Source organism: Macrotis lagotis, chromosome 1, assembly GCF_037893015.1.
Source record: "Macrotis lagotis isolate mMagLag1 chromosome 1, bilby.v1.9.chrom.fasta, whole genome shotgun sequence".
NCBI classification, from domain to species: Eukaryota; Metazoa; Chordata; class Mammalia; order Peramelemorphia; family Peramelidae; genus Macrotis; species Macrotis lagotis.
In genome coordinates this window covers 361,200,974-361,216,919 of record NC_133658.1, presented here as the reverse complement: position 1 = coordinate 361,216,919, position 15,946 = coordinate 361,200,974, and the positions used below count along the sequence as shown (strand labels likewise).

Sequence of the window (15,946 nt, the reverse complement as noted above, 5' to 3'; positions counted from 1 at the left end):
ATAAATAAAAAATAAATTAGGAGTACTTTATATAAATATATACAAAAAGAAGTTTTCAAGAGATGATTAAAAAGTATGCATTTTAATTTAGGAGTGGGTAATTTATATCATGGCCAAAGATATCTACCTTATAAACTCAGGCAAACATCTGCCCATTGTTACAACTTCTATTTAAAACTGAGTCTCAGAAAAAGCCACAGGCATGATTGTAAAGCAGAAAACCTAAGAGAAACAGCAAAACCTAATTGAGATAACAAACAATTTTAGCTAAATAACCAGGCAGCGTTCTACCTAAGCTGAATGTAAAATTACCAGTGTGAGCATCTCAGAAATCTCCAAATCAATGTTCTGGGGATTATAGGCTTAAGAAAGTAAGGAAGAAAATGTCAATAATGAAGATTAAGCTTTAAAATATTTCAAATGTACATGTTTTTTATATTTGGGGTTTTTTTTGAGTGCCAGCTGTTAACCATTTACCAGCACACCCAATAACAGCATAGGGTAAATATATAAAAGTCACCTTTATTTCTATATAACTATCCATATAAATTAAGAGAAGCATATGAAAAGAGAAATTCCATTAATAAGCAAGATGAAATAAAATATTTGGACATTAAACAATCAAGGCCTGCCCACAAGATGACCTATAGAAATCTTCTGATTTTGACAGAAATTAGAATTATAGACTACCCCTCATTTCAAAGATTAGAAAACAGGTTTAGAAAGGTTAAACAACCTGACCAAACTCACAGAGGGGGCAAATGGAAGACCCAGAATTTGAATGTAGATTCTTACTCTCCATTCAGTCTTCTTTCCACTATATATTATTATCCCTTGGACAGTTAGGTCAAATTAGAAAAACTAAGTAAAAATGGAAATACTTTTTGAATTAATCTGCAGGTTCAATACAATGCCATCAAAATACCAATAGGATACTTCAGAGATTTGCATAGAAAAAAATCACACTATTAAAGTGAAAAAAAAACATATTAGCAGGAACAGGAAGATGGAGGATGGACAAAATAACTGGTGGAAGGGGATTTCTCCCATTGGATTTCAAACTTCATCATAAAACATAAATTATAAAAATTGGTATGAGAAAAAATTGAGAAACAGGATGTAAAAAAAAACAGAACTCAGAAAAATCCAGCCTAATGTACCTGAGAGACTAATGTTTAATAGACATTAAAAGAGACTGGAATTTGTATCTTAAACTGGTGGGAAGATTAGATAATGGGAAACAGTTTTAGATCTCTTCCCCTACCATTGTGTACAATGAATTCCAACTGCATCAATGATCAAACATATGGAGAGGAAGAAAATGTTCATACAAATGGAAAAAGTTACTGGAGACAAAATAAATGGCTTGGATTTTACAAAGATAAAAGGATTTTGACAGCACACACACAAAACCAACAAGATCTCTAAAACTAAAAGAAAAAGTAAGACTGGGGGAAAATATTTGTAGCAAATATAGCTGATAAAAACCTGACAGCCAGGATTTTAAGATCTTGATATACATCTATTAGAATAATATTCATTCCCTGTTGAGAAAATGTTTCAAGGACATAGATGGACAACATGAAAAATTATTCAAAGTTCCTCAGTCAGGAAAATACAAATCAAGACAGCCTTAAGATGCCAAAGTACACCCATTAAAGAGGTAAAAATAACACAAAGTTTTTAAAAAGTCAATATTGAAAAGACTGAAGGGGAAATAGGCACTCTATCATGGAGTGATTATCACAAAATTGAACTTGAAGTCTACTGCAAACTTTTTGGAGAACAATATAGCAAGATGATTTTGCTGTTGTTGACAAGTTTTTTTTCCATTGTGTCTGATTTTTCCTGACTCAATTTGCTGCTTTCTTGGCAAAGATAGTTATTTGCCATTTCCTTCTCCAGCTCATTTTATAGATGAGAAGCTGGGGCAAACAGGGTGACTTGTTCAGAGTCACACAGCTAGGTAGTATCTGAGCCCAGATTTAAACTTAGGAATTAGAGTTAAGAATTCTGACTCAAGACTCAGGGCACTATCGACTCTGCCATCAACTGCCCACAACTTGAGGGCTGAGCAAGTGAATTTCTTATCAACTGGACAAACTTTTATTGGAAGCAAGTGAGCCTTTATATGGAACTTTGTGCCCCTCTTTTAAAATACAAACATATTCACTTGATACATTATCAACTCAATATAGATGTATTGGGAATGAATTGGTTGGCTTGGTCTATTATGAACTGGACTGCTTTGTATACCTTTATATTGCCCATAAAAGGGAGTCATCATTTTAGCCATGAAGAGTGGAACCACAAGACCTGAACTGGCCAAGTTCCTAAACCTCAACTTTGTGGAAGTGTATCAAGAGTTCCTGTGCCCTTTGCTTTGTGGGTAGAAGAGGGAGAAGCTTTGGGGTAGTACAATTCCAGAGTCCAGCCTTCTGGAGAAAAGAAAGACAATAGTCTTGAGGATTTGTAGGAAACCAAGATTACTAGACTTCTAGGACCCCAATATTCTAGAAAGAGGAGAGGTCATATGCAGGTTCCTTGAGTTACTGAGCCTAGCCCTGAATTGGGCTGGCGAGACCACAGAATCATGTATGTGGAACCTCCCTCACTCTCAGCAAATGGAAGAGAAGCAAGAAAATCTGAGACAATATGGAGGAGGAAAGACCTGGACTTTGCTTTCCACAATTACCTTGAGTTACTTAGATGATGTAATTACAATAGCAAAACACTTAGCTCTAAAACAAATGCTGGCTTGTTTCCCTTCTAAGAGAGTGTAATCCCTCAGGGAACTATTAGTTTGAATGTCTCGGCATCTCTACAGTAAAAGTAGGATTCCCTAGTATTTGGGGAGTACTTTTCTAATAATCCCAAATTCTTTGCTCTGGAAAGAAGTCTCAATCACAGTATGGTGATATGGAGAACTTTAAGGGAAAAGCAAGACTCAGAAGAGGATACAAATTGTTTCTATTTAATGTTTATGAGTGACTGTGAGCCTTTTGTGTATTCTTTATATTTTCTATTGGGTGAACAAGTTACCCTGAATGCTTATATAGGGTCTAGGGTTCCTTTTATGTACATCTGTGGAGAACTGGACACAAATAATTTTTCTTTTTTTAAATTTAATTTTTATCAATTATATGCAAAGATATTTTTCAACATTTCATTTTTGGGGGTAAAATTTTAAGTTTCACATTTTTCTACCTCCCTCTCTTGACTGTGAATAATCTGATATAGGTTAAACATGTACAATCAAGTTAAACATATTTATATACAAGCTATGTTGAGAAAGAAGAATCAGAACAAAAGAGGAAAAAACATGAGAAAGAAAAAAATTCAAAACAAAAAAGTGAAAATAGTTTGCTTTTGTCTGCATTAGATTCCAAAGTTCTTTCTCTAGATGTGGATGGCATTTTCCATCACAAGTCTTTTAGAAGTGTCTTTGATCATTTTACTGCTGAGAAGACTTGTATCTATCATAGTTGATGATCATAACACAATGTTCTGGTTTTGTTCTCCTCATTCAGCATCAGCTCATATTAAGTCTGGATTTTTCTGAAATCCATCTAGTCACAATTTCTTATAGAACAATAGATACAAACAATTTTTTGCCCTATATTTATTATATTCTATGATTTTCCAAAGGCCCAAACAGAGAATGATGAGTTTTTTGTTTGTTTTGTTTTGTTTTGTTTTGTTTTTAGCATCCTAGATGATCTAGTCTATGTAAGTTCAGAAGCTGGGGTTCTGACTCATGATTTCATAGAATAAGATTCACAAAACAGAACATGACCTTTGACCAAACCATCCCATTGCTGGGGACTTCTCCTAAAGACATTATTTAAAAAAGTATGAAAAGGAAGTCATCAATACGAAAAATAGTCATAACTACTTCCTAGGAAGGTCAAGAAGTAAGGAATCTCTGAAATGATGAAGACACAATTCAGAAAGTGGACTTTTCCTCAGTTCTCATCTTCTATGACTTCTCTGTAGTATTTGATACTGCTGAATAATCTCACCTTCTGGCTCCTGAGACACTGTTCTCTCTAGGTTTTCCTTCTATCTCTCTGATCACTCCTTCTCAGATGCCTTTGCTGGATCATCATCTATTCCCTAATCTTTAGGCTTGAGATTTCATCTAGGGAAATGCATGGTGTGAGGCATTGTGGAATAGTAGAAATAGTCTTGAGTTTATATTCTGAAGATCTGGGTTCAAAATCTGGCTCTTTCATTTAATGCCCGCATGACCCTAAGTCATCATAACTGTGGTTGTCGGTTTTCCTATTTGTAAAAGAAGGAATCAGGACTGGATAACCTATAAAGTGCCTTGCAGCTTCAAATGTCTTTCCTTGAAGTGGCATTATAGGCAGAGTGTGTGGGTTGGAATCTCTTTTAATTGCTGCCCATGTGACTATAGGCAAATCATTTAGCATCTCTGAGCATCAGTGTCCTGATGTAAAATAAGGAGTCTGGTTTTGGTGACCTCCAAACCCCTTTCACAGCTCTTAATTTGTGATCCTATGATGTTAAATCTCAATGTAAGTAACTATTTTCTTTTTACTTTAGTCTATCTCTTGCTATTCTTGTCTGCTTCCATGTTCAATTATCATTTCTGAAATCACTTGGAGCAATAAACTCCCAAATCTATATAATCTGATCATTCCCTTGAAGTCTATTCCCATAATACCATTTGCTTAGTGAACCTCCCACTATAGATTTCATTTTGGTACACACTAGCATTATATTTGATATATAGGAAGCTTACAATTTGATGGAGAAAGTATACACATATATAAGTATATACAAAATAAAATACAAGACTGGGAAGGTAGGTATTTGGGGTGGGGTAATAAGAAAGGAAGGACTCAAGTTAGGAGGTGTCACTTGAACTGAGCTTTTTTTTTTTTTTTTTTTTTTTTTAGGTAATAGGGTTAAGTGCCTTGCCCAAGGCCACACAGCTAGGTAATTATTAAGTGTCTGAGGCCAGATTTGAAGTTAGGTACTCCTGACTCCAGGGCCGGTGCTCCATCCACTGTGCCACCTAGCCACCCTTGAACTGAGTTTTAATGGAAACAATAATTCTTGGAGATGTACATTTCAAGTGTGGTTCAGATATAGGAAGGATATGACCATGGGTACAAGTGTGAATTATCTTTAGAGAAAAATAGGAAAACTTCTTCCTCCATGGTGGGAAGGAACAAGGAGAAAGTGGATAACTCTGGAAGAAAGGAGATAAAGGAGCTTCAGTCAGATTTCTAAAATGTCTGCTAAAAATGTGGTCTAAGGGCTTTAGGAGAAGGAAAAGACATTCTTTGGTACTTTGGTCACCATGTCCAGTTTCATTCAGAGTCAAAGCTGCCATCAGACAAGAGGAAAGGACAATTTCCTTGAGAGGACTTAGTGATTCTTAATTTCATACCAAGTGCAGACAGTGGAAAGAATTTTTCATTCTAAGTACTCAGACCATGTCAAATATACTCAAAGTTTTCTTTTGGATGAAATTTCTTTCACTTGGGAAAGAATCCCAAGATAAGCTCTTGTGGGCTTTCAACTACCACAGTAGAGCCATACTGGGCAATGGGAGATCTTAAAGGGCCTCTTCTGATATGGTTCAGAAGCCCTCAAGGCAAGGGAAAGGCAAAGGCATATCATAAATATAAGTTTATTATTTAAAGTTCCAGTTTCTTTGGGTTTCATGCATAAAATTGTTTTTGACTTACTTGAACAAATCAGGTTTGCAAACAGTTCAAAAATTACAAAATAAACCCAAACTCTACAGATTATATCAGTAAAATGATGTCTTTTTTAATTAGTTAAAACTTTATTTTTAAAACTCTTGCCCTTACCATGTCAAAAGCAATTCTCTTTTATTAAAATTCTATCCTTGGTCAGTCTGAAATTACAGAATTTTGTTTCTTACTAAGTCGTGGCATGGCAGAGCAGATGGAAGGTCAATCAGACTCAGGAAGCCATGTGTTCAAATTCTGACACTGACACATATTATTTATGTGATTATGGGAAATACTTAATTTCTCAGGGTTTTGCTTGGCCCATTAAGATGATAATTAAAGAAAAATTGGTGAAGGGAGTTTCCATACAAGGAGAGTTCTTTTTCTCAATTATATGCAAATATATATATATATACACACATACACATAAAATTTAAGGAGAGAAACAATGGATAAATATAGATTGACTGATCTATTGCTTTACTTCACTAGAATGGAGGTGAGTGGTGGTCCTTAAGACCAGTTCTGTTTATAAATTCAATTCAACAGCTCAGGACCAGTGACACTGAGCCCCCAAACATGCTCATCTTGTTTGCTATTCTTGGGCCCATGGTATTCAAGGGTTAATCATCTATCTCAATCCATAGTTCATGAGCCCCCATTTCTAATAAATCTGTTCTGATCAGACTAGAACAAAGACTGTGACCTATTGTAAAGCTAAGGATATTTTAATTAGAGAGAATGAAAAGTAAATAAAGAAAGATCAAATCAAGCAGCAAGGACTCATATCCCATTTCCTAAGGTTGCCACTTCCCATGCCTCCAAAAACTGAAACCTTTAAGTTTCCTCACTATGTATTTTCAAAACAGTAGGAGAAGGTCAGAAGCAATTACACTTATATGCTAAGTGCTAGAGAGGGACATCAGGGTTCTTTGACCTCAGACTTGGAAAGTACCATACATCACCAGTTCTGAAGAGCTGTTAAAGTCAGGGTCAGGTCTTCTACTCCTCTACCCTACTCTACTCTTCTCTCTCTCCCTCCCCCTTCCCTGTATAGGAATTATTTAATTCATTTGTTACTTTGACTGATCTACTTATCTTTTTGCTAAGTAGTTCTACCCACTCCTTTACTGAAGATAGCTGAAAGAAACTGTTTCTTTTTTTATTTCTTTAAAAATTTTCTGGGCAGCTAGGTGGCACAGTGGATAAAGCACCAGCCCTGGAGTCAGGAATACCAGAGTTCAAATCCGGCCTCAGACACTTAATAATTACTTAGCTGTGTGGCCTTGGGCAAGCCACCTAACCCCATTTACCTTGCAAAAACCTAAAAAAATTTTTTTCTTTAATTTATTTACACATTATTAAAATATGCTTGTTGTAAGAGTAAGCATAATACCCCCCCCCCCCCACAAAAATATAAAGCCTCATGAGAAATAAAGTAAAAGAAAGAGAAAAAAAATGTGCTTCAGTCTGTTTTCTGATACCATCAGCTCTGTCTCTGGAGTGGATCACATTCTTTATCATAAGTCCATCATAGAAGTTATTTCCGTATTTTTCCACAGTTGCTGTTGCTGATTGTAATTTCTTCCATCCATTCCTCCCTACTACGATCTATTATATTTTCTCTCTCCTTTCACTCTGTACCTCTTCTAAAATGTGCTGTGGGGCAGCTGAATGGTGCAGCAGACACGGCACTGGTCATGGGGCCAAGAGGCCCCAAGCCTACATCCCACCCCAGAGACCCTGCAACCACTTGACCCCCTGGTCTCCAAGAGGCCATCCAATCCTACCACCTTGCAAAAAGTAAAAAAGAAAATGTGTTACATCTGACCATCCTCTCCTAGATCTACCCTTTCCTCTATCACCCACACTCCCATTCTCCTCCCCTTGTCCTCCTTTCCTTTTTATTCTAGATTTCTGTACCCTACTGAGTGTATACGCTGTTTCCTCTCTGAGCCATTTCTGATGAGAATGAAGGGTCTCTCATTCCTCCTCACCTTCCCCCTTTCCATACCATTGCAAAAGCTATTTTTGACTCTTTTATATGAAATATTTTAGTATATGCTACCTCTCCTTTTTCTTTCTTCTAGTACATTTTCCTTTCACCCAATGACTCCATATTTACAATATATTATACCTTCAAATTCAGCTCTCTCCTGTGCTTTATCTATAAAAGCTCCTTCTACCTGCTTTATTAAACGAGAAGTTTCATATGAGTATTATCAGTATCGTTTTTCTATGCAGGAATACATGCAGTTCATCACCCTTTTCCTACACTCTCTATGCTTCACCTAAGTCCTGTATTTGAAGATCAAACTTTCTCTTCAGCTCTGGTTGTTTCAACAGGAACATTTGAAATTTCCCTGTTTCATTGAAAGTCCATCTTTTCCCTTGGAAGAGGATGTTCAGTTTTGCTGGGTAGTTGATTCTTGGTTGCATTCCAAGCTTTTTTGCCTTCTGGAATATTATATTCCAAGCCCTATAAGCCCTTAATGTAGTTGCTACTAAGTCCTGGGTAATCCTGACTGTAGCTCCACAATATTTGAATTGTGTCCTTCTGGTTGCTTATAATATTTTTCTCTTTGACTTGGGAGTTCTGCAACTTGGTTATAATATTCCTGGAGATTGTTTCTGTTTTGGATCTCTTTCAGGAGGAAATAAATGAATTCTCTCAATTTCTATTTTACCCTCTGCTTCTAGGATATCAGGGCAATTTTCCTGTAGAAAATCTTTAAAAATGAGGTCAAAGCTCTTTTTCCTGATCATGACTTTCAGGTAGCCCAATAATTTTTAAATTATCTCTTCTGGATCGGTTTTCCAGATCAATTGTTTTTCAGTTAGATATTTCACATTTTCTTCTAGTTTTTCATTCTTTTGGTGATGAATTATTGTGTCTTGATTTCTCGCAAAGTCATCAGCTTCCTTTCGCTCCATTCCACATTTGAAGGATTTGTTTTCCTCAGACAGCTTTCTTATCTCCTTTTCCATCTGGCCAATTCTGCCTTTTAAGGTAGTCTTCTCCTCATTAACTTTTTGGACTGCTTTTTCCATTTTGCCTAAATTGGTTTTTAATATGTTATTTTCTTCAGCATTTTTTGGATCTCTTTGACTAAGCTGCTGACTTGGTTTTCATGCTTTTCCTGCATCTCTCTCATTTCTCTTTCCAATTTTTCTTCTGCCTCCTTCCTTGATTTTCAAAATCTTTTTTGAGCTCTGTCATAGCCTGAGCCCAACTTCTAGGTTTCTTGGAGTCTTTAGATGCAGAAGCTTGACTTTCTTATCTTCTGATTGTATGTTTTGGTCAGGTTCCTTTTTTTTCCTGTTTACTCATTTCCCCAGCCTGTGCCTGGTTTGGAGGGTACTTTCTTTTGAGTATTATTGGGACACTCCCCATAAGGACCTCAGTTCTTTCAAGGTCTTAGGAGAGGCTCTGACTGCTCTCCTGATCTGTGAATGACCACAAGCTCAGCCTTCTGCCCTGGGGCTGTGAAGAAGGTCCCTGCTCTTTGGGGGGGGGGGTCCAGACTATGACCAGGGTCTGAATATGGTCAAAGTCCCAGAGACAGAGGACAGACCTCGACAGTCTCCCCCGACTCCCTTACCTTACATGGACTGAGCACTCAGGAAACAGCTGCTCCCTGCTGGGTGACTCCACAGACCTGTTTCTGTTTTCTAGTATCTAGGCTATGCTGAGTGGCTGTGCTGAGGAGGGCCATTCTGGCAATAGTCACTCTGGCAAAGATCTCCCTACCGATCTTCCAAGTTGTGCTTGGTGCTCCCTTGGGTGGCAGGTCAGGAAACTGCTTCTGCAGCAGGGCAACCTGGGGCTGTTCCCAGAAGGCTAAAGCTCCTTTGCTCCAGCACTGTCACCCCTCCAGCCCCATGAAACAGAGCCTTCCCCCTATTTTCCAGGTTACCTTGGGCTAAAGAATTACCTCACTGGATCTTTCTGTGGTTTCTGTCTCTCAAAAATTTATTTAGAGTAATAATTTTAAGGTTTTTGAAATATTTTGGAGAGAGCTCCTAAGAAAGTCTGACACCATATTGGCTTTGCCCCCCATCCCAGAAACTATTTCTTAAATTGAATTCTGTCTAGCTCTATTTAGAAACATTTCTTTCTATACCAATCAATCATTCCCATCCTACACCACTCTTATGTTTAAGTCACAGGACAGTTCCCCAAAGCTCCCATTCCTTTAACTTAACTTCCCAAGAAAAGGTTGTGGGTCCCAATGTCCCTTTACAGAACTTCATGATCACCTCCTCACAAGTTTGGATAAGAGAATCAGAACCAAACAAAAAGATTGATAGGTGAGAACAAGAGAATAACTCTAACAAAGTAGAATCAGTAGGAATTAACTTACATACCTAGATTCGAAAAATCAACTGGAAAATGAGACAGGTGGAGAATGTCTACAAACTAATTTGAGAGGAAATGCCTAGGTTTTCAGGAATCTACAGGTCCAAGATGAGACAGCAGTGTGACATGGAAGACCAAAGAGTCAACACAATTTATAATGGTAATAATACAAACTCTCCCAAGTGAGAAGGGAGATAATCTTGCTATGTTTGATCCTAATTACATTAGATCTGGAATACTGTGTTCAGACTAAGATGCTTTGTTTTAGGGGAGGACTGACAAACTAAAAGACTGACCAGGATGGTTTGGGGGCCTGAAAACTGTGCCATATAAAAATCTGTTGAAAGAAATGGGCATGTTAAGCAGGAAGAAGAGAAGACTGAGTGGTGGAATGGGGGCAAGAAAATAACTTTTGGGCAATTAGGTGATTCAGTAGATAGAGAACTGAGCCTGGAACCAGGAAGACTTGAGTTCAAATCCAGTCACAGACACTTACTAACTATAGGAGCCTAGGGAAGTTGTTTAACCTGTTAGTTCCCTTATCTATAAAATGGGCATGACAATAGGAACTATTTCTCAGCTGGTGCAAAGCTAAAATAGTACGTGTAAAGCATTTTGTAAACCTTAACATGCTCTATAAATTATAGTTATTGTTAAAATATTCATGTTACATGAACAGGGAATTAGATTTTTGGTTTTTTCTGAGGTCTGAATTAGATCCAGTGGATAAGATCCCTATAGAGACAGATTTAAGATCAATTTAGAGAAAAACTTTTTTTCTTTAGATTTTTGTTTTGCAAAGAAATGGGGTTAAGTGGTTTGCCCAAAGCCACACAGTTAGGTAATTATTAAGTGTCTGAGGCCAGATTTGAACTCAAGTACTCCTGACTCCAGGGCTGGTGCTTTATCCACTGCACCAACCTACCTAGCCCCCTGAGAAGAACTTTTAATTAATAGATTTAACCATAGAATGTTAGCAATAGTCATTCCTGACTTTCTTGTTACTAGAGAAGTTTAAGAAAAAGTTGGTTGACATGACTGCAGAGGACAAGTGAGAAAATATGATACCTACCTCCTGACAGTGAGGGCTGAATAAGGTACATTTTTGGACATGGCCAAGGTAGAAATTTGTTTTGCTTGACTTGTTGATATCAAATATGCTTATACATATTTGACAAAATGGTTTGTTCTTTCTTTCATCTTTTTTGGGGAGGGTGAGTAGAGCTAGTAATAGACTTACCAAAAAAAAAACTAAGGAAAGGAAAAAGGAAGGGGAAGGGAGCAAGCATTTATTAAATACCAACTATGTATCGGACATTGTACTAAGTGCTTTTTATTGTTGTTGTCTTTATAAATATTATCTCATTGGATCCTTATAAAATCCTGGTTTGCCTAAGGCCATACATCTAGCAAAAAAGTTATTGAAGCATCTTTTGGGTTTTTTTATGAGGCAATGGTGTTAAAGTGACTTGTCCAAGGTCACACAGCTAGTAAGTATCAAGTGTCTGAGGACATATTTGACTCTAGGACCAGTGTTCTAACCACTGCATCATCTAGCAGCCCAGAAATATGTTTATAATATGCAAAAGGAAAATAGAAGAAAAGTAAATGGAAAACACAAAGCAGGAAAGTTTTCAAAGTAAAATGTTGAACTTGTATCTTAGAAGAAGAAGCAAGCTGTACATGGTAAGGACTGCATGCATCAACATCTTTTTCTGTCCTGCCTTATATTAAAAATACTCATCTCATTTTGGGGTTATTAAATTCAGAATTTTAAAAAGGAGGCTAGTTAAACATTTGTCACAGTTGTTATAGAGAGAACTGCATTAAAACTGAAATTTAGACTTAAGGACTTTTGAGAATCATTCTTTCCAACTTTAAGATTCTAGACTTCATCTCTGAAGTCCAGCAAATGTTAACTTTGAAAATCTGGCAAAAAAAACAAGTATGAAATAGTTTGCTGATAGACAAGTTAAAAAAAATCATCCCCCAAACATAATATTTTACAGTTTTTTCCCTGTGGTGTTCACAGGAACTGTGAGCCCTATACATGCCAATTACTGATCATAAACTTCTATTCAAACAGACCAGCAAAGTTGATCCAAATCTTCTATGAAGAAATCTGTTCATGAAGCACAGGAGCTGCTAACTGCACTAAGTACAAGATAACATGACTACAGTTATATTGTGAGCTCAGAAGAGGGATATACGTAAAGATGGTTTTCAAAATCTTTGTACCAGCTAAGAAACACCCTGCCCAGGAAATTAAGGTTGTTTTGTTTTATTTTGTTTGGGTGTGGGAAGGGTGGAGGGATTTAAGAAAGGTGAATGGTTTCAAAAAATGTTTTTTTGTGGACAGGGCTAGGGTTTGTTTCCTTCAATAATGTAGACATAGGAAAGTTTTGATGTTCTTCTCATTAGGGTTCCCAATAAACATGAATTATCTGATTTAACTGATAGCACCTTGACAGGGAGTTTTCCTGACTAAGATGCAAACTTGAGATTTCTGACCACAGGTCACTTTGGGCCAAAGAGCAAAAAAGATGCTTTCATGAAAACCAGAATGAATAATAGAGCCCTCCCCCCCCCACCCCACAGAAAGTGAAGAGTATTGAGAAAGTTGATTTAGAGTCAGAGGTTATGGTAGGTATTCAATCATTTCAATTTGTGCATGATTCCTCATGACTCCAATTAAGATTTTCCTGGCAAAGATGCTGGAGTAGTTTGCCATTTCCTTCTTTATCTTACAGATGAAGAAACTGAGACAAATAAGGTGAAGTGACTTGTCCAGGGTCACACAGCTAAGTAAGTTTCTGAGATCAGAGTTGTCTTCCTGATTTCAAGCCCTGTAGTCTATCCTTTGCGCCACAGAGATGGCTTAAGACAAACATAACTTGCCGATTATAAAAATGGCCTCCTTTCTACTTAACACTTTCCTCATCAGAGAAAGGTCAGAGAAACAGGGACCTTTGGCCACTGGATCTAAAACAGCTGCTCTTCAGATCAGATTCCCTGGGCAGAACGTTCCCTTTCCCACACGTTTCTGAGGTGAGAGGAATATGATCTGCAGTTTCCGGAGCTATGAAATGAGGACAATAATAGCATATAGTTCATAGCAGAGCTGGGGAGTCTTAAATGATATAATGTAGTAAAGCTCTTTGCAAACTATACAATACTATACAATGTATAATGATAATGACTCCTATTATCTCCTCAATTTTATCAGTGAGATTCAGATGGAAATGAAGCAAGATTCTTTTAAATTTAATATTATATTGTATAGGTGAATTACATTACTGTTTTTTGGAGCTGAGTAGGAGTATTCGGATGCAACCTCAAGTTTCAAGGCTTAGCTTTAATACTACAGATCCAATAGCATGCAGGATAATGGGGATGATATGAATGCCACTCTTTGCCCATATGAATCTGATTTCTCTACTACGTCTCTTTTATGTTTAAAGCTTCTCATTCCATGTATCCTGAACAGAATACACATAAAGTATGGTGACATCTCTGAAAACAAGTTTTTTTCTAAAGTTTTATGGACCAGTGTTATATTTGGAAGATTGTGGTCAATAAGAGTTCAGTTTGTGACAATACTCTGGTATCAATAAGTAAAATTTTTTTGAGTGAGTTTTCTGGGATAAGCTACTTTTCATTCTATATTTTTTATAACCCAAGGGTATATATATCTGTGAATTAGCTTTGATTATTGCTCAAGGGAAGTAATATCTACTTGTTCCAAAAGTACTTTTGTAGATATTTTTAATCTATCATGTGGTTTAAAATGAATCATTTTTTCTCCTTTTTTCCAAAGAAGTGTTAATCTTTCTATAGCTATCTTAAGGTGACAGGCCCTGTGTTTTACTAATAATGTTCAGATTTCTTTTAGGATTTTTTTGAATCTGTTACAATCCATTTTGCAATTCTAAAAGTGTACATCAAGTCTGGCAATACATAGGTCCTCAATAGTTTAAATAAAAAATATATATTTTATTTCAGGATGCGTGTAAGACTCTTAATATATTCATCCATAGCTTTCTCTTTGACATTTTTATGTTTGATGTGTCTTTTCTGGTTAAGAACAAGTTCATGATCCTGAGCGAGATGAGCAGAACCAGAAGAACATTGTACACCCTAACAGCAACATGGGGGTGATGATCAACCTTAATGGACTAGCTCATTCCATCAGTGCAACAATTAGGCACAGTTTTGGGGTACCTGCAATGGAGAATACCATCTGTATCCAGAGAAAGAATTGTGGAGTTTGAACAAAGACCAAAGACTATTACCTTTAATTCTAAAAAATTATCTTATTATGTAATTTTGCTATCTTTTATACTTTATTTTTCCTTCCTTAAGGATATAATTTCTCTCTCATAACATTCAACTTAGATCAATGTATACCATGGAAACAATGTAAAGACCAGCATACCAAATTCTGTGGGGGTTGGGGGAAGGAAGCAAGATTGGGGGGAAAATTGTAAAATTCAAAATAAATAAAATCTTTTATAAAAAATAAAAGACTATACTTGCCTTGTAAAAAGTCTAATAGAGTGCTTTCTTTGTTTTTGAGAATGATTTGTATAGTATTGATACAAATTGTTCTTTAAAAGTTTGATAAAATTCTATGAAACCAATTAAAAAAAGAACAAGGTCAATATATTTCATTTTCATCTATATTTTATCATCACTATAGCCTCCAGATTCAAACCCAAAGCCTTCAGCCTCTTTTTTCTATCTCATTGAAAAATATTAAAAGTATTATACTAATACAAATGGTATGGAGAAAGATTCCATGAAATGAAGGCATTTTAATGTGTTTTTGAATGAGTGAATAAAATATGATTTCATCCCTAAACATTAACTGATTAATAAGATGTTTTGAATAACTTCTTTCATTTAGATTCCATATTTAATCATATTTAATCATATTTAAGGGAACTGATGATGGACTTAAGATCAAAACTTAATGTGTCTTTCTAGCAGATTTCACATTTCCTATTAATTATTCCTTGCATTATTGTGTTGTTGGTAGAAGGAAGTATCTATCTAACAAAGTTGATAGGCTAATTAGTTTTCTAAAGCAAAATGAAAGCTATAGAATGGGTGGGAAGTAGACTTCACTGAATGGTTATCTTATGCAATTAAAAGGTTTCTTTGGGCAGAACATATATATATATATATATATATATATATATATATATATATATATATATATATATATATATATGCCTTAGACAGACTTGGTAAAAATAAATTCTGCCAAAGGCCCAAAAAACTCCACTATGGATACTTTTCTCTAACTTAACCCCATATCTTAACAATGTCCATGAAGCTTCAACCATTCTAAGTTATAAAGGTGAGTAAATAAGAGAGAGAACAGTTTGAAATAGCATTAGAAATACCATTTCAATTAGGAATCCTGGGTTTGAATCTTTACTTCTATACTTCTATAATTCTAATTATAATAATCTTGGGAAACAATCTCTAAAACAAAGAAATCTCACACATGCGCTATCTACCTCCCAGGGTTGTGCGGAAAACATTTTTAAGTCATTATTGCTGGATGAATGAAGTTATTGTTATTGTAGTTATAGAATCATTTATTATCTATTAGATTATATTATGCTATTATCATCTTTATCTCTAAGTATCTAGCCACACACAACTGGAAAAAATATGACATGAAGATTTACAGATGGTGGTTGAATAATATCTTCATAGACCAAAAAAGACAGAAGATTGTTAGTGGTCTAGTCTAATGGGAGGCAGTATATTACAATGGAAAAGCACTGGTTCTAGAATAGGGGTATTAAAACTTGTTTTGCATTATGGTCCCTTTGGTAGCCTG

The 15,946-nt window shown here is 36.0% G+C and overlaps 1 protein-coding gene across 1 annotated transcript in view; it reads right to left on the bottom strand.

The window, feature by feature from the left end:
• Positions 1–15,946, bottom strand: part of COL23A1 (collagen type XXIII alpha 1 chain) — a 498,328-nt gene that overhangs the window by 364,519 nt on the left and 117,863 nt on the right. The gene's annotated exons all lie outside the window — the stretch shown is intronic.